Raw genomic sequence first — 26,960 nt, 5'->3', positions numbered from 1 at the left:
AATGAATCGGTTTTGATGAGGACCAGGATTCGGCTGAATACCACCAAAATCCAGCAAAAACAATAATATGATTCTAGTAAGTGGTAGTGGTAGTACATTTGTTTCCATAACCATCTGCGTGTAATCAGTCCAATTCAAGTTCCTCCTTACATGAAATATAATGATTGGAAAGAGATGGAATGGGCTGTGAACCCAGAGCAAATATACTAGGCTCCTTGAGAAAAGTTGGTTGTAGAACTAAAACAGTTCTTAGGATTACAAGCCAGAGTTGTCATCCCCGAAGGAAGCCTCGTCGACCAGAAGACGCTGCTCCTCTCCTTTCGAGATTGCGGGTGAAACCCAGACTAAAAACTGACCATGGACTACCGCAGCCTACAGAAACTCTTCCAGAGCAGAAAAACAAAGTGTGGACCACGATCAGACACCACATCCCTGGGCAAACCAAAAATACAAAATATGCATCGAGCAGGGCCTCTGCTATTTCTTTGGCTGAGTGAATCTTTGCAAAGGGAACAAACTTGACAGCTTGGAAAATATGTTCAACACTGTTCGCCTCAGAAGGTGGCAGTCACATAAAACAGTCCAGTGAGATGTAAGACCAGGGCCAGTGGGGAGTGGACAAACGCCAGAGATCCCCCACAGTTTCTGAAAGGACAATTTTACACATACAGAAAGGGCAGAAACATATTCAGCCACCAAAATTGTTGCTGTGCCATAAAAAGCATTCGTCTCAACCCCGCTTGACAACAGATCTTATTGGGGTGGGGGCCTGTAGGCCCAATGAACGAGCAGACCTCTAATAGAATCAAATTTTAACTTGTCAGTGGGGCATTTAAGAGGATAATGAACCTTCACTCCCAAACCTGTTTTTCAATAGTCCAATGTGGGGCACAGACAAAACACGAACATGGCAAGATAGTTCTAACCTAAACAAAAAAAGGAAATTATCTTGGTGTTTTATAAAACCAGCGCGCAATGACAAAGACAAAATTAGAGCGACTAAAAATAGTATCCATGAGGCCTTTAAACCTCTTGGCGGACATGAGGTGCTCTAAATTATTGTGGTCCCTACCTGGAAAAGCAGGTCGGCCCCCTTCCAACCAGGGTCTCCACCCCTTAAGTTTCACATGTTGTGAACATCCCCTTCAGTTTAAGCTTCAAAAGAAATGGGGGATAAATGGTCTGTATTTATATAGTGCTTTAATATACTGTACCTGGAATGATTCCCAAAGCACTTTACATTATACATCACATTCACCCATTCACACACACATTCACACACTGATGGTGGAAGCTGCCATGCAAGGCACTAACCACAACCCATCAGGAGCAAGGGTGAAGTGTCTTGCCCAAGGACACAAAGGACAGGACTAAGATGGCAGGAGCTGGAATCGAACCTGGAGCCCTTATATTGCTGGAACGTCCACTCTACCATCTGCGCCACACATTGTATTCATCATCTACAATTATTATCAATAAAATGTATTTTGTCTTCATATTTTTTACTGTCAGGAACACATAAATTGGATTAACATTTTGGGGGTTTTTCAACAACTTTTTGGAACAGACTAGAAACAAAAAACAAAGGACTAGTTATTATCCTCACAGTATGTAATGTTATTATTTTACATGCCGTCCCTGTCACAATAAACCTGCCATGAAAATGATACACTGTTCCCATATTTGTAGAAAATAAACATATTTAATTAGCAGGGATCCCATACTTAATTTCACTACTGTGTGCTGTTTTGTTACTTGGCTTGTTTTCGTGTTTACATATTTATATTTCTGTATAACTTATTACATATTTGAATCCACTATCGCTAGCATCAGAATTCTACGCCGGCTACATCCAGTGGCCTGTGAAGCAGCGGAGCCTTGTACCAGCGGGGACCGTCGACGGAGGAGACGTAAGCGGTGTGATCAGAAGCAGAAGCGGGGATGCTGAGCGAGGCTAACAACAAAGCTAAAGGCTAATCCTCACAGAACGCCGCTTCCTTCCATCCTGCTTTCAAATGTCCGCTCCCTGGAGAACAAACAGGACTACCTTAAGCTGGATTTATATGCAAGACGCGAGATGAGAGATTGCTGCGCCATATTTCTATGTATGCAGAGTCTGTGCCCGCATACATTCAGAAGTGCATGGAAGATGTTAGTGTGATCAAGAACATCCCCACACGGGCCAACGAGAAACCCTGGATGAACAGTGAGGTACGTGCAATGCTGAAGGCTCGGAACAAGGCTTTTAAGTCTGGCGACATGGTAGCATTAAAAACAGCCAGAGCTAACCTGAACCGTGCCATTAAGGTTGCAAAGCGTGCTCACAGTCAGAAAGTGCAGGACTTCTTCGAGAACCCCACAAACACTAAACGAATGTGGCAGGGCATACAGGTCATCACGGACTATAAAGCTGCCCCCCGTCCCTGTGACAACAGTATCAGCTTCCTAGATGACCTTAACAACTACTTTGCAAGGTTTGAGGCACTTAACACCACTCCGGCTAGAAAATCCATCCCTCACCCTGATGAGCAGCCGCTCAACCTGGACATAGCGGATGTCCGGAAAACCCTGAGGAGAGTGAACCCCCGGAAAGCACCGGGACCTGATGACATTCCGGGCAGGGTGCTTAAGGGATGTGCAGACCAGCTGGCTGGGGTTCTCACAGACATCTTCAATAACTCGCTGACCCGGGCTGTGGTACCATCATGTTTTATTGACGGCCACAATCATTCCAGTGCCTAAAGAACCCACAATCTCCTCCCTCAATGATTACCGCCCCGTTGCTCTCACCCCCATCATAATGAAGTGCATCAAGAGGCTGGTAAAGGAATATATTGTCTCCAGACTTCCCCCCACATTCGACCCATACCAGTTTGCTTATCGCCCTAACCGCTCCACAGAGGACGCCATATCCTCTGCACTCCACCTGAGCTTAGAACATCTGGAAGGAAAGGACACACACGTGCGGATGTTGTTTCTGGACTTAAGCTCAGCATTCAACACCATCATCCCGCAGCACTGGGTGAGCAAACAGGCCCCCCTTGGATTCAGTACCCCCCTATGCAACTGGCTGCTTGACTTCCTCACAGACAGACCGCAGTCTGTGAGAGTGGGCAACAACACCTCCAGTGCCATCTCCCTGAGCACCGGCTCCGCCCAAGGCTGCGTCGTGAGTCCGCTACTGTTCACGTTGATGACCCATGACTGCTGCACCAGGTCCACTACTAACCACATTGGGAAATATGCGGACGACACGACAGTAGTGGGCCTCATCCGTGACAACAACGACATGGACTACAGGGAAGAGGTGAAACATCTGGTTGACTGGTGCAGAACCAACAACCTGGTCCTGAATGTCGACAAGACCAAGGAGATCATCGTTGACTTCAGGAAGCACCAGTCCAACCACGCTCCACTCTTTATCAATGGCACAGCGGTAAAGATGGTAAGCAGCACCAAGTTACTGAGGGTGCAGATAACTGACAATATAACCTAGTCCCTACACACCGGAGCTCTTGTAAAAAGAGCTCAGCAGCGCATGCACTTTTTGCGTCGGATGAAAAGAGCACAGCTCCCTCCCCCCATTCTCACCACATTCTACAGAGGCACTATAGAGAGCCTGCTGACCAACAGCATCTCTGTCTGGACTGGAGCCTGCAATGCCTCAGACTGGAAGTCTCTCCAGAGAGTGGTGAGGACGGTGGAAAAGATCATCAGGACTCCTCTTCCTCCTATCCAGGAGATCGCAAAAAGCCGCTGCCTGACCAGGGCTCAGAAAATCTGCAAAGACTCCTCCCACCCCCACCAAGGACTGTTTTCACTGCTGGACTCTAGAAAGAGGTTCCGCAGCCTCCGAAGCAGAACCTCCAGGTTCTGTAACAGCTTCTTCCCTCAGGCCGTAAGACTCTTGAACGCATCATAATTAAATTATCCCCTCAACTCCCCCCAAAATGGATTAACTCGCTGGAATAAAAAAGACAATATAACATACATCCATAAACGTGGATGCATATGAAAAAGTGCAATATATTCATCTGTACAGTAAGCTATTTATGTATTTATGTATGCACCTTATTGCTTTTTTATCCGGCACTACCATGAGCTAATGTAACAAAATTGCGTTCTTATCTGTACTGTAAAGTTCAAATTTTAATGACATTAAAAAGAAAGTCTAAGTCTAAGTCTAAGTCTAAGTCTAACTAACTTTATGTACATGTATGCATATATGCATAGCAGGTGACATATATAATTGTATTACGTGCTTTGTTTACCACGTGAGTGCTTAATTTATTCCTGCCCACTTCACTTTATCAGTCTACACACACACACGCATGCAAACACGTGCACACACACCACACACACACACACACACACACACACACACACACACACACACACACACACACACACACACACACACACTCAGTGGTATATTTTAAAAAACAGTAATTTGATCAATCCTTATTTTTCTGTACTAAGATGCGATAAGATTAAGTAGGAGTGTGCCTGCTTGCTTGGTGGCTGCACTTTGTCAGTGTGTGTGTGTGTGTGTGTGTGTGTGTGTGTGTGTGTGTGTGTGTGTGTGTGTGTGTGTGTGTGTGTGTGTGTGTGTGTTCCAATCAGGAAAATGTATGTACTGTATATCAGATGTGGGAACTGACCCACTCTGTAATTTTCACATGCTCTCCTATTGTTTGTATGTGTGGGGGTACGTGTGTGCGTGTTTGTGTATGTGCGTGTGAGTGCGTGTGTGTGTGTGGGGGGGGGGGGGGGGGGGGGGACACACACACACACACACACACACACACTATCAGGCCATCTGTTAAATGGATAGGTTTGTAAGGTGCCGTCATGACAGCAAGTTAGCCAGCGGATCCAAATAATGTCATCCTTCACGCTGCAACACTTAAAGAGATAAGTTCGCTAAAGATCCGGCTATTTATCAGCAGCTACCACACTGATACACACAACAACACACACACACAACACACACACACTGGATGAAGAAAATAAAAAACATACAAACACATTATATTCTTCAACCATTTCATTGCTCTGGCTCCCATTCCCTGTAATCACCACGTCATAAAGTGTGTGTGTGTGTGTGTGTGTGTGTGTGTGTGTGTGTGTGTGTGTGTGTGTGTGTGTGTGTGTGTGTGTGTGTGTGTGTGTGTGTGTGTGTGTGTGTGTGTGTGTGTGTGTGTGTGTGTGTGTGTGGTTAGACATGTAAAAACATGCAATTGTGTCCCTTTTTAATGAGTAAGTCATATGGAAATGGACATAAATAAAGGATTATATTTTGAAGTACAAACTATAAAACAGTAATGTTAAAGACATCATTGTCTTGGAAATAATTTGTTTTCTGTAGAAAGTATTTGCTGCTTACTTTGATCAGACTTGCCACCATCCTTAAATGGATATTCACTACTGTTGTAATCGTAATATGGTATTGTGAATAAACTTGAAACTTGAAACTTGAAACAGATAATTTCCTCCCCTCTTGAATCAGCTGTGTATGTGTAATGGAGTATCAGTGTGTACTGTGTACGTCAGCAAACCTCACTCCCACATACCTTAAGAGCTTGCGCTCCATCTAGTTGAGAGCTCTGTCTTTTAGCTCAGTGCCTAGCGTCGTCCAGATGACCCAGGCTCGTGCCCAGCGGGTTACATATGCACTTCAGCCACATGTTTGCAATCAAACAAAATCATAGCAAAAACGTGACAACTTTTTCCACTTCCGATATGACACCGACATTTGAGTCTTGAGTATTGCCAATACAGATATTGATGTAATACGACATCAGCAGGAATCATACACACTTTTATCATTTTGTAGTGTGGAATGTTAGAAAAGGTTTGATCAGGTGAAATTAGTCAGAAAACAATGGTAGGTATGAAAACATTAATGTATTTTTTATTTACCGTCACTAATGGACTAATGCTGTCTCCAAATTTAGGTGGAGTAATATATATATATATATATATATATATATATATATATATATATCAGTGACGTGCGGTGAGGTTGATGGCTGGTGAGGCACTGACTTCATCACAGTCAGATTTACAAACATATGAACCCTAAAGAGGATCTTATTCACCATTTGATTGGCAGCAGTTAACGGGTTATGTTTAAAAGCTCATATCAGCATTCTTCCGTGCTTGGCACTCAGCATCAAGGGTTGGAATTGGGGGTTAAATCAACAAAAATGATTCCCGGGCGCGGCGCCGCTGCTGCCCACTGCTCCCCTCAACTCCCAGGGGGTGATCAAGGGGATGGGTCAAATGCAGAAGACAAATTTCACCACACCTAGTGTGTGTGACAATAATTGGTACTTTAACTTAACTTTAACTTTACACATACAAACTGTAGCACACAAAAAAGCACATTTAATAAAAACAAACTTTATTATGGTCTTACCTTTACTTATAAATGAAGTCCATGTGCAGCTTCTTTTGAACAAAAGCATCGATAACTTGTTTATAGAAGTCTTCCTTATCTTTCTTCAGTTTTAAAGTCTCTCTGTCTCGATGGAGATCTTCCTTCAAGTTCGATCTTCCTTCAACTGGACTTTCGATTGAAAGTCCAGTTTAGAAAACTGTTTTATTTTAGATATGTAATCCTCCATGTTAATAGTCCAGGCAAGAGGAAAAAATAAACGATCGCTGCTAACTGTTGCTGCTTGTTGTCACTTTTTCTGCAGCCGAGTAGTCGCAAGAATGATCTCTGGGATCACTACTGCCCTCTACCACCAGGAGGCGGGATTACTGCGAGCCTCACACAGTGCGTCTTCGCAGCAGTTTTATGATTGCTCAGCACAAGAAATACGTTACACACATACAGTTGTTGACAAAATACACTGTACATTATATATCTCAGCTAACTAAACTATGGAAATGTATAATATAATTCATATAACAATACGGTCTCACTGCACAGCAGGCCAGCAGTTAGCCGAGTCATTGCGCAATCCATGTTGAGGCTCAACTCAGTGACGTGCCTCAACTGGCTGCTGACTCACCGCAAGTCTCTTCTCAGTATTTGAACGGCAAATGTGAAAATTCAGCAATGTTGAATAAAAATAATCTAAAACTGGTGAAGTTAATTGGAAAATAACTTTATAGTAAAATCATTGGATACATATAACAATTTAATTGTTTTTTTTTTTCTTTTTACATTTTTTTTCTTTCCATGATGGCACGTGAGGCCCCGCCTCACCTGCCTCTCCTGACTGCACGTCACTGGTATGTACTGAAAACTTGAATTACGTAAGAAAGCAGATAAATGGAGGGGAAGAAAGAGAAGCAAACTATATTAATTTTGTAGATTGTTATAGTAAAAAAAAATAAAAAATAAAAAATAAAAAAATAAAAATAAATAAATAAAAAAATAAAAAATAAAAAAATAAATAAAAAAAATAAATAAAAAAAAAAAAAAAATATATATATATATATATATATATATATATATATATATATATATATATATATATATATATATATATGTATATATACATTTTCCGAAACCGATTTGTCATAATATTTAATGAAATTAAGCTAATGATGCAGTATGCAGTAAGTTGAATGATGTGAACACATTTGTTACTTGTACTCTTCTGCCTTGGATACTTTTTATGTGTCAGTAACATGCAACTTTAATCATTTGGTACTTGTTTATGTTAACAAATGTGCTGTTTTAGACTACAATATTGTTCAATCAAGGACACTTATTACGTATGTCTAGCTTGTGTGCTATTGTTTGCAAGCTGTTGTGTAGCTGCTAGCTCCTCGTAGCCGTCAGTCTACCATGTTTTACTTTTTGTAAATGACTTGACTAAAATACAAGAAGAGACCAACCTTGTGTATTGAAGAACATTTAGATGTCAAATGGCTGTTCAGCTTTGCAGAAGTAAACACACTGCAGGACCGCTTGTATCGGAGATTATATGTATTTCAATGGGAATTTCCAAGGCAATTTGGTAGTTTTGGGAAAAGTGGGTATTTTATGGGGCTATGTCAAATGCCACCTGAAACAGGGGCCAAGGAAGTAGGGGAGTGGTTAGAGGGAGTTGAATGAAAAGTGTGTATTTGATGTCCACCTCTGGGTATTGATGGACGGCAAAGCTTGAGAGATTCTGCGGTGTTACGCATCCAGTGGAATTCTGGGGTGAGAGGAATGTTTTAATTATGGAATGGCGGAAATGGGTTGAAAATTATGGAAGGAGTAGTCAAAAGAAAAAAAGGTGGTAATAGAGACTGGAAAACTGGGAATTCTTTGAATATTTTTGATCTTGGAAAAAATTGGCGGTCTGAATTTCCAGGAAGAGTGCAATGGGTTGAAATGGGAATGGTTAAAACCGGTTGGGAAATGTGGGAATTTTGGAAGTTTGAAAAATGGCCCATTCATTTTGAATGATAAAAATATCCCAGAAAATAAAAAAATGTGGACGTGGATGAAAAACGCTTCAAAAAAATTATAGGAGCAATAATATAATTTTGGTGTAGAATTGAAAGCCATGAAGCATTCATACAATTAAATTAATGTTGATGCATTGTTATATTTTTTGTAAAATAAGTTTCCAAACTTTATAGAAGTTTTGGATTATGGTGACAAAAAAAGTCCCCATTGACTTTATAATTAGAATTTTCAACTGTACAGTTGATATCATCTAATTCTAATTTTAGGGTTTCATTTCGGTTAAAAATAGTACACTTTGTCAAGTTTGCTGTTTGGAATTAGATGGAACATTTTTTAGGGAAAAAATCTATATAAATCCAAACATGTTTTATACACTCCTTTTAGCTATTCTTTTGCTGTTAAATTAAATAATCCCCAGAGGGTTAATGGACACCTCCCACCCATGTCACCACCTTTTCATCGTTTTGTCCTCTGGCAAGAGGGTTCAGAGCATTTAAGCCGTAACTACCAGACTTAAGAACAGTTTTTCTCTTGAAGCCATCAGAACACTAAACTCACTCTCTCATACCTGCCAACTACTCCGGTTTTCCCGTAATTAGTACGGTTTTCATCAACCTATTCCGGGTTACGGTTGCAGTGATAAAAAATACGGTTTTTCATTAATTAAAAAAATATATTTAAAAAAAAGTTTTATTCACGAAATCGCGTAACAACAATGACAATCGACACTGCTTCCCGTAACTTCCTATCGAGCCATTCCGAATGCCATGCGCAAGGCTATTTATAGCACCGCTGCCAAGCACGAGGCACCAGTTGCCATTGTTTCCAAACGAGCGAACGATCATGGAATCAGCCGGAGAAAAATCGCAAACGAGTCTTAAACCGAAAAGAAAACTGAAGTCATTCCGTGAAGAATATTCAAAAGCCTATCCGGGAATAATTATCCGTTCCAAAAAGGGTGAAAACTACGCGAATTGCACCTTGTGCAGACAAGATTTTTCAATCGGACACGGAGGAATTAGCGATGTAAAAGACCACGTTGGGACAAAAAAACACAAGTCTAATGCCGTTGCTAGCGATACAAGTGGAAAACTTTCAACGTTTTTCGTCGCCCAGACAGATTCTTTGGATGTGATAAATGCCAAAGTTTTATTTACGGAGGCAATAATTGAGCATGGACTTCTAATCGCACTGGCTGATCACATGGGACAGTTATTTCGGAAAATGTTTCCCGACTCGAAAATCGCCAAAAAATATGGATGTGGTCGAACCAAAACATCAAACATTATTCAGTGTCTTGGAACAGAATCCTCAAAAAGTATCGCCGATGTCATGAAGACGGAACCATTTAGCATGTCGACTGACGGCAGCACCGATTATGACGATGTAAAACTGTACCTCATTTGTGTTCGAAAGTCACTGTGACTGATAGAAAAGTGATGGTTTTAGCAACATTTTAACCTGTCTGAATGCTAATAATCATTTTGCGTCTGGGACCCTGGCTACTAGGTTTTTCTGATTTCAAAAGTTGGCAGGTATGCTCTCTGCTCTGCCCCCAACACCATAAGACATTAAAAAACTATTCCAATTCCAGTAATGTATTCATATTAATTGTATGTATTCATAATACTTGTATTTATTACTCTTAATGTATGTGTATCTTTATGTTGTATCACTAAATACAAGAATACAATGCAGAAACTTAATTTGGTTCACTGTATGTAACATATTGAGAAAGACAATAATATTAGACCTTGAACAATTGGTTACATCCAGCTGATATGTGCTGGGGTTGAGCGCCAACTATTGGACTTTATGAGGGTCAACCACTCAGAATTAGACTATCAAATATAATTGGAAATAATGATGGCGTATATAGAAAAAATTATGATTGAATTTTCATTAAATCCAACACCTTCAATCGGGAAAATACCCAGTTCACTCATGGTGCCGTTATTAGTCTCATAAATTTACACTTAACAACACATGGAATTGTGATTAATAGCTAAATTAATAACAATAGCCACAATAATCAGATGCAATTACAAGTTTCAGTGAAGCGATGTGGAGGGTTTTTTTTTAAGCAATCATGTGCAATACAAATATAATATTAGGTGTCACGGGAGAAACAAGCAACCAGCTCTATGAAAATAAGCGAAGTTGGCAACAAAGGACGGAAAATCAGCCTCAATTAAATGCTGTACAATATTATTACTTATTACATAAAACTATTTTACTTCAAGTTCTACATGATGATCCAGTGAAGATAAAGGAATGTTAATAAGTTATTGTGTTTAATAGATTGCTTGAAAGCTTCAGATTTAGAGCGTGTTCAACATGAGACACTACAGAATATCATAAAGGAGCTGCTCTTCACATGAAACACACCATTAGAACTCTATGTTCAAGTCAGAGAGATAGTGACTGCAGAGTTGCTTCTTTGTCAACTGGTACGTCAAGGAGGTATGGTATCAAGATATCATAACATCTATAAAAATCCTTGACCAAAAACCACAACACCACAGTCACTGTTTAGTCCTTCAAAAATATAGATTGTTAAATTTTGCTAACATTAGCATCAATACAAATGGCCCATCGAATCCTAAATAACACTGTACCAGCAGGGGCGCCGCTAGGGATTTTGGGCCCCATGAAAATAATTTTTTCAGGGCCCCCAACACAGTGTCATTCTTTTTTCTGTATTATAATTTCATCATCATTAGGGGCCTCTCTGGGCCCCCCTCCATCATGGGCCCCTAGAATCCGTTTCCTTTACCCCTCCTTTTCGGTGCCCCTGTGCACCAGCGCCACTTAGGCACTTTGTCCAGTTTACATCTGCTGTGACAACTAGAAACACACGAGCCTCCACCAGGGAGCAGTGTAGCGTACCCAGATGTAAAACGGCTGGGCAGCGCCTGAAGAGCTGAAGCCTTCCACCGTAGCTCCCACTCCCTCCCCTCCGTTGCAAGTCTCGAGATGTATTAAAGTTAAAGTCCCAATTATTGTCACACACACACTAGGTGTGGTGAAATTTGTCCTCTGCATTTGACCCATCCCCTTGATCACCCCCTGGGAGGTGAGGGGAGCAGTGGGCAGCAGCGGTGCTGCGCCCGGGAATCATTTTTGGTGATTTAACCCCCAATTCCAACCCTTGATGCTGAGTGCCAAGCAGGGACGTAATGGGTCCCATTTTCATAGTCTTTGGTATGACTCGGCCGAGGTTTGAACTCACAACCTACCGATCTCAGGGCGGACACTCTAACCACTAGGCCACTGAGTAGGAGATGTATGTTGTAATATGTATATGTGCTTTGCTATGGAGGTTTATTCCCACTCCAGACTGGGTCCCCTTAAGAGCCCAGTCTAGATTGTATTTTTTTTACTCATCCTCCCCCAGCGTTTACCTTTTTCCCATCTTTTATGGGGCGCCTTGTGCGTTCCTGTTCTGTAACCCTGTACACTGTTTGTTTGTCTAATCTTGAACGGGTTTGTGCTGAAAACAAAGTTTTGTTGTACTTGTGCAATGACAATAAAGACCTACCTACCAACCTCTTTTGCACAATCAGCCTTTTCATACAAAGCAATAAAGGAATGGAACGGCCTCACAACAAACTTGAAAAGTCTAACAGATTATTCTTCATTCACAATTGAACTTAAAAAGTGGCTTTGGAGCAATCAAAGTTGCTCAAACTGTCACTGACGTGGGCACTATGTTTGACATATCAACTTAATGTGTAATATATTTGTGCATGAGAACATTTTGTTGTAAGCTGTGAGGAGTGTCTGTTAAAATCAAGGTTTTTACAAATGATGACAGATGTGAACAAGAGCATGTATTGTAAACTATGTAAATGAGGTGTGGTTGTAATGTATATGTATGTGTCAATGAAAGAGCATTTTATGACATTTCTTAATTTGATTACATGCTATAGTATAATCTTATTGTTATAATCGTATTGCATGTTTTTGTATATCTTAAATTTAGACTGCAGATGGAAATGAGCTATTTAGCTATAATCTGGTGCAGAACATATCTGTCTTTGAGCTTAATGTCTCTGTGCATTGTACCTTCAAATAAAGACTAAACTAAACTATGCAGATTATGCCTTTTCCTCCTGAATGTTTCTTTTTCTGCACACCTTGTTTCGGCTGGAGACGAGGCAACCCAGCACACCTCGGGTGATTGGCTACGCTCTCATTTAAGCTGATGGTGATCAGCCGTGAGACGCTGGTTTTTCGACGCATGCTGATCCTACTGGGACGGTGTGGCTTGGTTGGTAGAGCGGCCTGCCAGCAACTTGAGGGTTCCAGGTTCGATCCCCAGTTTCATCCTAGTCACTGCTGTTGTGTCCTTGGGCAAGATACTTTACCCACCTGCTCTCCATGCCACCAACACTGGTTTAAATTTAATTTATATAATGGGTTTCACAATGTAAAGCGCTTTGAGACTTTAGAGAAAAGCGCTATATAATTATCTTCACTACTTGATCATTTTTTTTGCACAAGTTGTAAGAAGACTAGCAATCCTACGTTTTTCACCAAGTTGAGCTTTTTGATTTTTAATTTTGTGACAACCTTGGACTGAATTTAAGGAATCTTTGGGCCTTCCATCAATCCATTTTCTACCGCTTGTCCCTTATGGGGTCGCGGGGAGTGCTGGAGCCTATCTCAGCTGGACACAAGCGGGGGGCGGGGTACACCCTGGACAAATCTCCACCTCAACGCAGGGCCAACACAGATAGACAGACAACATTCACAATAATATTCACACAATAGGGACCATTCACTAGGGCCAATGTAGTGTTGCCAATCAGCCTATCCCTTGTTTACTAAAAGTGTGCGTGTACTAAAACATGTGCAAACCTGATAGCACACGCAAATCTGATCTACTGAACATGTGCAAAATGGATTGCGTCTGTTAAGTGAGCAGAATAAGGCGTGCACCACATCGCGTCTCTGTCTTCATTAATATACAAAATGTATGCTGATCCTCAAAACGCCCACAATACTGGGAGAATAAAATGCAAATATAATTATTTAGCACACGCAATGTGACTTATAAACATTCATCACCGTTTTGCAAACACTATTTAGCGTTTTATTTAGCATATGTCAGAAGGACGTGCAAATTGACAGTTCTGCAGGACGGCTGCAGGATCATTGCTTGCGCTGTACAGACAGATGATGGGCAAATGAGAATCCTCCATCATATGTGTGTGTTTCAACATTTTGCTGTGCGGTCAGAAATGAAGATAATACACATATTGTTTATTCAGCAAATGTATTTTATAATTATATTGCTGCTGGATGACTTATGGGAGTGAATAAAATGAATTCAAATGATGCGGGGGTTTTTTAATGACGTTTGTTTTTTTTTCAATTTATGAAATATATTACTATTATTTATCTCCAACATGAAAATATTTTTCTCATTGTACATTTTCTTGCCTTCAAATCTTTCCAGACCTACGAATAAACTGGTGATGCAATCCAAAGCCTCGCGCACAGAATTAAGTGTCAGTAGCTGCGTATCCATTGCAGTTTTTCGCAAAATAAAAGCGATATTTCTCAAATTTCCACAAAGTACATTTGTGACTTTCTATTAAAGGTTGTTTTGCGTCAGAAGCCATTTTTCTTGTAAAATCTTGGCGCGTGCAATTCCACTTTGAGGAAGATGGACACTTTGCGATTCTTTGGTTTTGGAGCTGTGGTTACAAAACCCAAAACCAGTGAAGTTGGCACGTGGTGTAATTTGTAAAGAAAAACCAAGTACAATAATTTGAAAATTATATTCAACTTATATCCAATTGAATGCACTGCAAAGAGAAGATTTTGCAAATATTCATTAACTTATAATTTAATGGCAGCAACACATTGCAAAAATTGGCACAGGGGCATTTTTACCACTGTGTTACATGGCCTTTCCTTTTAATAACACTCAGTAAACGTTTGCGAACTGAGGAGACCAACTGAAATAAGCAGGGGCGTCCATGATAACGTTGCTTGGATGGCAACATATGTTGCTCCAAAACCTGTATGTACTTTTCAGCATTAATGGTGCCTTCACAGATGTGTAAGTTACCCATGCCTTGGGCACTAATACACCCCCATACCATCACAGATGCTGGCTTTTGAACTTTGCGCCTATAACAATCTAGATTGTTATTTCCTCTTTGGTCCGGAGGACACGATGTCCACAGATACTTTTTTTAATTGCGTTTTCAAGTCATGAATGGCAATGAATATTGCACAACTCAACCTGTACAAAACATAGGTTTTATATAGGTCTTGCAGGCCAGAAAGAGCACGGTGGTACAGAGGTTAGTGCATGTGCCTCACAATACGAAGGTCCTGAGTAGTCCTTGGTATAATCCCGGGCTCGGGATCTTTCTGTGTGGAGTTTGCATGTTCTCCCTGTGACTGCGTGGGTTCCCTCCGGGTACTCCGGCTTCCTCCCACCTCCAAAGACATGCACCTGGGGATAGGTTGATTGGCAACACTAAATTGGCCCTAGTGTGTGAATGTGAGTGTAAATGTTGTCTGTCTATCTGTGTTGGCCCTGCGATGAGGTGGCGACTTGTCCAGGGTGTACCCCGCCTTCTGCCCGAATGCAGCTGAGATAGGCTCCAGCACCCCCCGTGACCCCAAAAGGGACAAGCGGTAGAAAATGGATGGATGGATGGAGGCCAGAAAGAGAAACTTTTACCAAAATTACAAGATTTCAAAGCAACTCAATACATAAACAAATCTGAGTTTGGTTATTGACTCTGAGCTGACTTAAAGGCACACCTTTTGTCACACTCGTTCATTCTGTTTTTTTTTATTGCTATTATTAGTACTATTATTCTCACAATTTTCTGAGTTTATGTATTTATTATTTATATTTTATCATTAAATATACTTTTTAATATGTTTTATATTATTTTTAGCCGGCATGATTTTTAGTCATTCTCCAGTCTGGATGCCTCAAAGGTGGCGTTTATTTTCCTTCAATCCTCAGCGCCATGTTTTGTTATTGTCAACAGGGCTGTGTGTGCATGTATGTGTGTGTGTATGTTTTCCCTTTTTTTCTTTTTTTTCAACTTGTGTGAAGCACTTCGTCTTGCAACTTGCCTGTGCATAAAAGGCATATAATGTTTGATTGATTTATTTATTGACATGAGTGGATTAACTCAAAGTGTCACAAAGTGTCAGAACTGACTCATATTCTCAGACTTTTTGTTGTTCATGACTTTTTTAATATACCCATAGTTTTCGCCTATTTTTGCACTATTTAATGGGGTCCTGCGTAGTTGTTTTTGTGTCGAAGATCTCAGTACTCCCACAAAATGCAAATAAATACAACATACAAATACAAATACAAATACATTAAAAAAATAACTACATTGTTTGTTATTAATTGTCACCATTCACACATTTAACATTTTCCAATCTAAGAACTCAATACTACTTTACTGGGGGCATTAGAATTCTGGTATATTATAATGGTAATGATAGTCAATATCATAGTCAATAACGTCTAACCTGCACACGTTGCAAAGTCAGACACCCAATGTTTTGAAAAGAGATTGCATTTTATACATTTCTTTTTTTAAAGTTTCATCGTGTTAAACTCACTAGCAACAGTTGATAATCATATTTTTATCTTTTCTTTTTTTGGATTCCACAACATCACAAAATATAATTTTCAATACACAAACTCACACGTTCCATCTTCATTTGCTTTAAATATGTAGCAGTACAGGGAAGAAGGAGACGGCACTGAGACAGGGACGTTATTCCGTTTGCAGCGTGTTTATTTGCACAAGTGTGTGACGTGTGTAATTAAGCCAAATATGTGGTCTGTGACTATGTGAGGTGTTTATCTGTTGAGTGTTACCGGGAGGTATTGGAGGTGCGTGTTGAGGCACATGCGGAAGTCCAGAAAGGGCAAGGCAGGCTCGGAGGTCCGGGGACAGGCAAGTGGTCAAGGGCTGGAGCGAGGCGTCGTTGTCCAGGGGCAGGCATAAGGTCGAGATCCGGTAAGGGGATCCAGGGAGATGAGACACACATCTCGAAACCAGGGAATGACGTGAGGCTGCAGGATTACGACACAGGACAAGACATGGTGAGCACAGAGGAGGGGAGACACAGAGAGCAAGGAAGCACATAGGCGAGGAAAGCTTGAGACGTGTAGGGCTTACTGTACGGATACAAGTAGCTGCGTTCTGGCACTGGAAGGCAGGACACGCTGGCTTAAGAAGGGAGGGGAGATCTCATCAGCGCCAGGTGTGTTGATTGTAGATTGCTGCAGCAGGAGAAGAACGCCGTGGGCGTGTCCAGCTGAGCGGCGGCAGAAGCATGAGCCGTAACAAAATATACTTTTACCTTTTTTCCAACATCATCAGGTCAATCTTGTACAATATTTACATATTAATTTTGAATAGTTTGTTTTAACATACATGATCACTTTTAGTCTATTTTGTGATTTTCAGACATCATGTGGTTTATTAGTACAAATAGTTGTGCAAAAAAAGGTATTTAAAGTTTGATTGCATTTCTACACACACACACACACACACACACAAACACACACACACACGCACACACACACTGGGCTGATTGCCATGGTGGTTGTCATGTTTTTGTGGGTTAATCACCGAGTCACTGCCTCCTCTTGCATGAACTTTGTTACAACACAGACACCTTGTTAACGATGTTGCTAATTGAATGAAATGAGCACACTAACAAGCATAAAACCTCCCACTCACATTATGGTAATTAGCAACACATTGGCTTAATTACAACAGTCTGCATCATTACTGATAATTGCCGCGGCTAACAGGAATTTATGGTAATTGGCTGTGAAGGAGCAGCACAGACAATGAAGGGAGAATGAGATGAGTTCATTAATAGGAAAAGCACTCACTTTATTACTAGACTTTATTAATATGTCTTTTATTGGCCAATACAGTTGAACATTTTTAAACCAAAACAAGGGGTAATTTTCATTTCTTCCAAGCATGCTTCATCAGCAAAATCACATGTTTGTACGATTCAAAATGTGTGAAAAGGAGGAGGATGAAGCAGAGTTGATTTAATTCCTCCATTTATTTATGTCTATTTGTTCAACTCCTGTCTTTGAATATTACATTCACTTATTCACATATAATAATACAATTATTCTATTTGCATATAATATTACAATTATATATATTATTTTCACATGTAATCATGCAATTATTATATGTGTATATGATATTTGTATTATTATGGTCACATATATAATTATTTATTTCAATATAATAATTTTATTATTATATTAACATATAATAATTATTCTATTATTCTCCCATCGTTGGGATGGACAGGCTTTGCGAGGCTCTGGCTGGATGGGCAAGTGTCTGACACTTTTGGTCTCCCTGGATGGATTCTCGCTCATCCGTGCAGACTGGAAGTTGGCTGGGAGCTGGTGGGAAGCCAAGGACAGAGTTGGCTCTCTTGGTTGCTTTGTTGGGTCAGTTCGTGTCTCTGGCCATGCTGCACACCACCCCAGCAGACAATGGCGTGGAGCACCACAGAAGCTACCACCCTCTGTGTGGCTTTTGAAATGGATTTTGTTTGTTTTGTTCTGTTGTTAGCGTACAATCGAATGTGCGCAATATGTATAAGTATTGATCATTTTTGGGGTTTATCGTTTTACTTTGTAGTTGTATGTAGAAATTGCCCTGCTGAACTGGTAGATGGTTGCATCAGCTCTGTGCTCTTTTTAATGTATTTTATGTCCTTTGTGTTCTTAAATGTTTCCCTTTTGTTTCCATACCAAGATGGTGCCACGCCACAGTATTGCGCTCACTCGTCGTTGTTCAGTTTAGTTCAGTCTCAGTTTATTTTGTGTTTTATTTTTACATCAAAAAAGAGCTCAGTCTCCCAAGTCAAATTCCTTGTGTGTTAAACATCCTGGGCCAGTAGATTCTGATTCTAGTTCTGATTCAATATACAACTATATTTTATATATATATATATATATATATATATATATATATATATATATATATATATATATATATATATATATACATATATATATATACCACCGAAGGGAATAAGCAGTAGAAACTGGATGGATATATATATATACCCTCAATCATCAGGAGATTTTAAAATTAAAATTTTAAAATCTCCTGATGATTGAGGGTACCCCCCCTCATGAAACAGGCCTGTAGAGATGAAATAGTCTTGTGATTTTTTTTCCCACACATACATATATATATATATATATATATATATATATATATATATATATATATATATATATATATATATATATATATATATATACATAATATTCATATTTAATATTATAATTAATGTAATTTAATTGTATATATATATATATACATATATACAATTAATTGTATTAATCAGTTCATTCATACTCTTAAACTGTGATTAATCGTAATTAATCACAGGTTATTATTTGTTTGCGCAAATAACATTTGCTTAAGGATATACCCCAATATGTGGCTACAAATGCAATTTGGTAGTCAGAATGTCATACAAGAACGTTTTTAAATGAACTGCAAGTCAATGATTTGCTCAAAACTTGGTGACAGTAAGTATAGTATAGTAAGAATTCAAGTTGAACTGCACTTTTGTCCTAATTTCGCCTATCGTTCACAATCACTATGAAAGGCATGATGACTGATGCATTTTTTTCCATTAAGGTTTTACATGCTGTAAGTATATATGTAATGTAGTAACAGGCACATTTATAATAACATTGAATATTTACGTATTTTTATCATTTCAGAAACACATCACAACGTTCGCTTTTTTTTCTTCATCACTGATTTCTGCTAATTGCAGACTTTATGAGAGCCAACAAACATAATAAAACATTTTTTACTGTGCAAAGTCTGCTGTCATTAGGATGCCGACTGCGAGGATGTTCATATATTCCCATTTAGATGAGGAATAAATCAATCAATTAATACAAATGTACTTATGTAGCCCTTAATCACCAATGTCTCAAAGTGGTGCACAAACCACAAAGACATATTTGGCTCAGGACAAGAAAAAACTCAACCCATTGAGAACAACGAGAAACCTTGGAAGGGATCGCAGATGTGGGGACCTAGCTACCCTTTGGGTGACCGGTGCAATGAATGCTGAGTGGATACGGTTAATAATGTGCGAGTGCAGTCTATAGTGGGGCTAGCAACGGATTCTCTTGCATGTAGACGAGTCAGCAGCGCAGACACGTCACCGACTGATGCACAGAAGAGTGGTCCATCCAGGGTCCCGACTTGGAACAACTAGCGTATCCTCCATGGCAACTGATCCGTGGCCACCTAATAACCTCTCCACGCAGGAGAGGGTGGCAGAGCAGAAAAGAGAGACGGCAGATCAACTGGTCTAAAAAGGGGTCTATTTAAAGGCTACAGTATACAAATTACTTTTAAGATGGGATGCTTCTACTGACTTCTCTAACTGTTACCAGTAGGGCATTCCAGAGTACTGGAGCCCAAATAGAAAACGCTCTATAGCCCGCAGATTTCTGGGGTGCTCTGGGAATCACCAATAAACCGGCGTTCTTAGAACACAGATTTCAGGACGGGACATATGGTACAATACGATCAGGATAGAGCTAGACCGTTTAGTATTTTAAACGTAAGTAGTAAAACCTTAAAGTTGTATCTTGAGTGCACAGAAAGCCAGTGCATGTGAGCCAGTATAGGCGTAATAAGATCAAACTTTCTTGTTCTTGTCCAAAGTCTAGCAGCCACATTTTGTACCAACTGTAATCGTTTAGTGCTAGACATAGGGAGACCCGAAAATAATACGTTACAGTACACGAGACGAGACGTAACGAACGCATGAATAATGATCTCAGCGTCGGTGGTGGACAAAATGGCATACATTTTAGCGATATTATGGAGATGAAAGAAGGCTGTTTTAGTAACACTCTTAATGTGTGACTTAAGAGAGTTGGGTCAAAGATATTGAACCAAGCGTCTTTTGGTGTCTTTCTCACCATTCCCGGGTCTAAATTGGCTTTCAATGTTTACCAACTTGTCGGAATACATCTTTGTCCTGCTACTATCCAGGTTAGAGGCATTATCTAGAATAAGGTTTAACGAGCAAGGAAACGAGGAAGCAGCAGACCACTCGATGATGTAAACATTGGCACACACGCTTGTGATCACGGCGCCGCCATAAATAGTTTGTCTGTGTTAGCGCTTATAGTAACAATATCACTAATACTTGGTTAATATTCTAGTCGCGAAATGTAAATGGAGTATTGTTGGCGCTTTTTGGGTGGTTATTGGTCATTGGCTCCACTGTAAGCAAACTTTTATTTTAATTTATTTACGAGTTAGAATGCATTTTTAAAAATACATCCGTCGTCATGTTTTTCATAATGATTGTGAATGAGATGAGTGCAGTTCCACTTTAAGTGCACATTTTGAAAGTCTGCAATAATATAGAAACAAGGTATAGATGTACAGTATATTAATATGTTATTGTAATAGACATAATTACTTAATATTAACCTTTTAAAAAGGTTGGACCTCAGTACAGTTGTTGTATTAGTGTTGCTATAGTAACTACTGTGCCATGCTTGTATCAATATAAACACGATATACAAGTACATTTTCATAACCACGAGAATATCAGCTGAATTTTGGAACATAACTGATTTCGTAAATATTCGAAGCATAAATATTTACTGTAAATGTGTAAAATAAGTAAGCATTCAGAGAACAGCATATGTCAAGAATCATTTCATAAAATAAAACAATAATGTAACAAAGTTAGCAGTGTTTGAAAACTAAACATTTGTACAATTACCATTCCTTTACTACTAAAACTTTTACTCTTATCCAGCAGTAAATGCATTCCCATAACTACATTAACATCTAAGTATTTACTTTCGTAACATCATCCAAAAATAGAATATTATTTATTTGATCTTTTTCCTGCTAAATTGAACTAAATTTATGTGAATGATAATCTGTGAGAAAAGGTGAACATTTTGTATTAAACAAATACACTTATTGTGCGAGTACACAACATTCAGGATGGCAGTTCTACACTTACCCTCTACCCTGCTACACACACGCGCGCGCACACACACACACGCACACACTACAGTAGAAAGTTATTAGGTTATTATCTTTCCACACCATAAAATAGGAATAATTTAAAGCATTGCCGCAATTAATAAGCCACTCATAAATCTAAATATTCCCCATTAATACGATTCTATATATGCACACACATACACACACGGTGATGGGAGCAGGGAAGATGATAAAGCCATCAGAGAACGTTCTGGATGAAGTGATCCAAATGTGAATGTGTCGTTCATAACGTGTCCATCAGAGTGTGTTCTGCATGGCAGCTTCATGCATTCTGCATTTTCATGTTGACGGAGCAGAGCCGTAATATGGAATATGTAATATGTGCTGCTTAAATCAATGCTATATGCAGTCACCTCTAACACACACACACACACACACACACTTTCTAACAATGCACAGCTAAGAGATGACAACTCACTCTCATCCTTTCTCTGTAAGGTCAATGAGGATTTTTGAATCATATTTTAACCCACTTTAAAAGTGTTCACATGTGCTTTATATAGTTTTATACTTGAACTTATTAAATAATTAAGTGACTTATAAGAGTGGTTGTCATGTGATGTGTGACATTCCTTAAAATGTAAGATAGCTCATTTCCAAAAGCTTATTTTTTACCATTTAAGTGCATTTTATTCTATTTAACAATTGCAATATTTAAATGTTCTCACTATATTTCTTCAGTAATTCAAAAAAAAACAAGTATTACTAAAAATAGCACTATAATTGCAATGAAAGGCTGATGTGACGTATTTGTCACAACAACAAAAATGCTAATAATATCGTTTTTTCATTCAAAGTACATTAAAGTGTAAAGAATACAGTTAGCATGAACAATGCAATGAAAAGGTAACATATTTCACATCAGTCAGTAATATTTCCGCTAACAAATGTTACTTAACTATTCTACATTACAACCCACTGTTCAGTGTGGGTGTGTGGGTGTAATAAGCTTTTTATTATATGAAATTTTCATGAAAATAGATTCGAAATCATTATTAAATCTTGTTTTGAAAATGTTCCGTCTTGGACGATTCTTTAGATTTTTCTTGACAGTCAAGCTTGTATTGTTGTATTTCCTGTCGCCGGCTGCTTTTTCTACTGATACTTTGTTTGGTAGGCAGCTTAATCTGGCATCTGGGGGCGGGGAAATGATGAAAGGTGTACACAATCTACAATGGACATCCTTCATAAAGCCTGCAAGACACCATATGATTCAATATTATCATGAATTATATATTCATTATTACTAAAATCATCATGGTTTATCCATGTTGCCCTGACTTCTTTATCTCGTGGCAGTTTAAAGAAACACACTTGCTATTTCCAAACAGGTCTTTATTACAAGACTGCAACATCAGACCGAAGAACAGGAGGCCGTTTGTAGCACCAAAACCTCTACTGCCAAAACCCATCACAAACCACAACCCCAAACTTTCAGGCCAAATAACTGACAGACATACTCCCGAGTGTCCGCCACATGCCACTATGTCCTTGTTCCCTTCTTTGCTTGTTACTAGCTTTAATGCTATGTCTTTTTTTCTACATTCAGTCTTTTCACCTTTCATTTCAGCTTAGTTTTGGGAGTTGCTTTTTACAATTATTTTCCCAGTCTCACTGGAATGCCTTGTTGCTTCGTTCCCTGCCAGTGTAGTTTTCCTGGTCTTAAGCTGTAGTAACCTTTGCACATTCTATGGGTGTGATTCGGCCGCTCTTTTTGCGTCTATATTTAGCACATTTAGAAGGTAAAAACTGGCAAACTTACGCACAAATGGTAGTGAGAAGGAGGCGATCGCAGCAAAGATAGAAGATAAGTAGAGAATACGCAATCCTTTCGTGTGCGTGTCAACATATTTGTTCAGTCAGAAATAAAAAAAATTAGACACATCTATCCAGCAATTACATTTTATAACTGCTGGATGAATTACGGACCGATTTGGAGTCAGCAGGCACAAATAATTACATGTACCGTACATGATAAAATTATTGCATTTACTTGCCTCTGAATAATTTGAGCACCATCACAGTTAATTCTGGTGTCTACCAGAGTGCACCTTTAGCGTGCTAAAAAGTAGCTATCTTTGTTCATCACACTGGAGGAGCTTCTAATAGTCCATAAAAGATGGTACAGATTACATTTTGTATGCTGCATGTTCTAAATTATAACAAAACAACACAGGTTGGAACAGTGTCATAATTGTGCGTAAATGACTGTTTCCATGGTGACAGCAGGTAGTGCACACACAACAGTGACGTGCAGTCAGGGGAGGCAGGTGAGGCGGCGCCTCGCGTGCCATCATGGAAAGAAAAAAAATGTAAAAAGAAAAAAAAAATGTAATTGTTATATGTATCCAATGATTATACTATAAAGTTATTTTCCATTTAACTTCACCAGTTTTTAAATTATTTTTATTCAAAATCACTGAATTTTCACATTTGCCGTTCAAATACTGAGAAGAGACTTGCGGTGAGTCAGCAGCCAGTTGAGGCACGTCACTGAGTTGAGCCTCACCATGGATTGCGCAATGACTCGGCTAACTGCTGGCCTGCTGTGCAGTGAGACCGTATTGCTACATGAATTATATTATACATTTCCATAGTTTAGTTAGCTGAGGTATATAATGTACAGTGTATTTTGTCAACAACTGTATGTGTGTAACTATTTCTTGTGCTGAGCAATCATAAAAGGCTGCAAAAGACGCACTGGGTGAGGCTCGCAGTAATCCGGCCTCCTGGTGGTAGAGGGCGGTAGTGATCCCAGAGATCATTCATGCGACTACTCGGCTGCAGAAGAAGTGACAACAAGCAGCAACAGTTAGCAGCGATCGTTTATTTTTTCCTTTTGCCTGAACTTTTAACATGGAGGATTACATATCTAAAATAAAACAGTTTTCTAAACTGGACTTTCAATCGAAGCAGGAGGTAATACTTAAAGGAAGATCTCCATTGAGACAGAGAGACTTTTAAAACTGAAGAAAGATAAGGAAGACTTTTATAAAAAAAAGTTAGCGATGCTTTTGTTCAAAAGGAACTGCGCATGGACTTCATTTATAAGTAAAGGTAAGACCATAATAAAGTTTTTTTTTATATATAAATGTGCTTTTTGTGTGCTACAGTTTGTATGTGTAAAGTTAAAGTTAAGTTAAAGTACCAATTATTGTCACACACACTATGTGTGGTGAAATTTGTCCTCTGCATTTGACCCATCCCCTTGCTCACCCCCTGGGAGGTGAGCGGAGCAGTGGGCAGCAGCGGCGCCGCGCCCGGGAATCATTTTTGGTGATTTAACCCCCAATTCTAACCCTTGATGCTGAGTGCCAAGCAGGGAAGAATGCTGGTATGAGCTTTTAAACATAACCCCTTAACTGCTGCCAATCAAATGGTGAATAAGATTCTCTTTAGGGTTCATATGTTTGTGAATCTGACTGTGATGAAGTCAGTGCCTCACCAGTCATGAACCTCACCGCACGTCACTGACACACAATCCTTATCTAAATGATGCACCACTTTTGTACTTGTTGTCAATTGTACACACAATCTTAGTAGATAACATGCAACACACTTACTCAATAGTATGAATATTTATTTACTCTGTTCACACTATTTACTACTTGTTATTTGAATCTTACTAAAGTTAGGCCAGCAGTTTATCTTTTTAAATTTACTTTATAGAATTTTCCCAGTGCTCAGTCTAATATGTTTTATTTGTACTGTTTTTCCTCTATTCCATGTACTTTGTTTTTTGTACAGCCCACTTTTCCTAGGATTCAATGTTCCACAAAAATGTAGCCTGGGGTTTGTTTTATGTTATCGCACCAACTAAAATGACTTCTATAAAATATTCTACTTGACACATAAAATGTCCAAACAAAATGTTTGTATTTTGAAAAAAACCATCGGACCAAAAAAGGTTGTGACTTTCAGCACTTTGGTACGGAGCCCCTAAAGGGACATGGGGAATTGTTTTTTTAGACATGTATCTCGTGGCCACGAGAAAGTTTCTCGTGCGCACGAGAAACTTTTTATAAAAAAAAAAAAAAAAATAGTAATACTTTATTTTTTATTTTTTATTTTTTAATAAAAAGTTTCTCGTGGCCACGAGATACATGTCTAAAAAAAAAAATTCCCATGTCCCTTTAGGGGCTCCGTACTTTGGCAAAAAAGATGTGACAGAACGAGAATGTTCTATAAAGTAAAATGTTGAATGAACATTTATACATTTCATTCATCTTTAATGTATATTGTATTTTTTTGCATGTAAAAATATCGTTATTGTTTATGAAATGGGTGTTGTCATCATATTTTTAGCAGTCTGCAATGACTAATTGGAATTACAAATGTTTTTACGGAAAAAGTGATTTGGTTCTGTACAATTTGGTCTTCGCCAAACTTTTCAAAAGGGATTGCAAAGAAAAATGAGGCAATTTACGTCAAGTGCCATCACATTTTATTAGAATAACCCTAACTAAAACACAAACTGTAATTCATTGATTACATTTCTGTTTGTCTCCTGATACAACTTTTCACTTCCCATAGGATACTTTAAGTATTGGCTGATACCAATATGGATTCGATACGATGTCAGCAGTAGTCATACCTATTTTTATTATTCTGTAATGTAGAATGTTATAAAAGGTTTGATCAAGTGAAAAAATTCAAACAGAGAACAATGGTAGACAATGTTCCCTCTAAGGCAATTGCGCACAGCTTTCATGTCTGTTGCGCACAGTAAATTTTGGACTTTGCATGAAATTAAATTCAACTTAAACTGTAACAAATTAAACACATATATGTACCACTTTGCAATCCAACTTAAAGAGTTTAATAAAACCAGCGGTAGCAACTGATGACAGGACAAGGATGACGAGCAAGTGCAGAGTTCCATGGCGTGGTTGACCAGCGCTGCTGCCAGTGATAAGATGCGGTTTACAACACGTGTTTACTTACCAATCGATGCCATATGCAAACTAACGTACGTACATGCTTCACGTGATGCACATGTTGACTTGTTTTGTAGGTTTTGTTGCATACTTGCCCACCCTCCCGATTTTTCCGGGAGACTCCCGAACTTCAGTGCCCTTCCCAAAAATCTCCGGGGGCAACCATTCTCCCGAATTTCTCCCGATTTTCACCCGGACAATAATATTGAGGGCCTGCCGTGATGGCACTGCCTTTAGCGTCCTCCACAACCTGTCGTCACGTCCGCTTTTACTCCATACAAACAGCGTGCCGGCCCAGTTACATGTTGTATGCGGCTTCTGCAGATACGTGAGTGACTGCAAGACATACTTGATCAACAGCCATACAGGTTACACTGAGGGTGGCCGTATAAACAACTTTAACACTGTTACAAATATGCGGCACACTGTGAACCCACACCAAACAAGAATGACAAACACATTTCGGGAGAACATCCG

The sequence above is a fragment of the Nerophis lumbriciformis genome, linkage group LG19 (genome assembly GCF_033978685.3).
Source record: "Nerophis lumbriciformis linkage group LG19, RoL_Nlum_v2.1, whole genome shotgun sequence".
In the NCBI taxonomy this organism is placed as follows: domain Eukaryota; kingdom Metazoa; phylum Chordata; class Actinopteri; order Syngnathiformes; family Syngnathidae; genus Nerophis; species Nerophis lumbriciformis.
The sequence above is the reverse complement of the archived record's forward strand: the minus strand, read 5'-3'. Positions refer to the sequence as shown.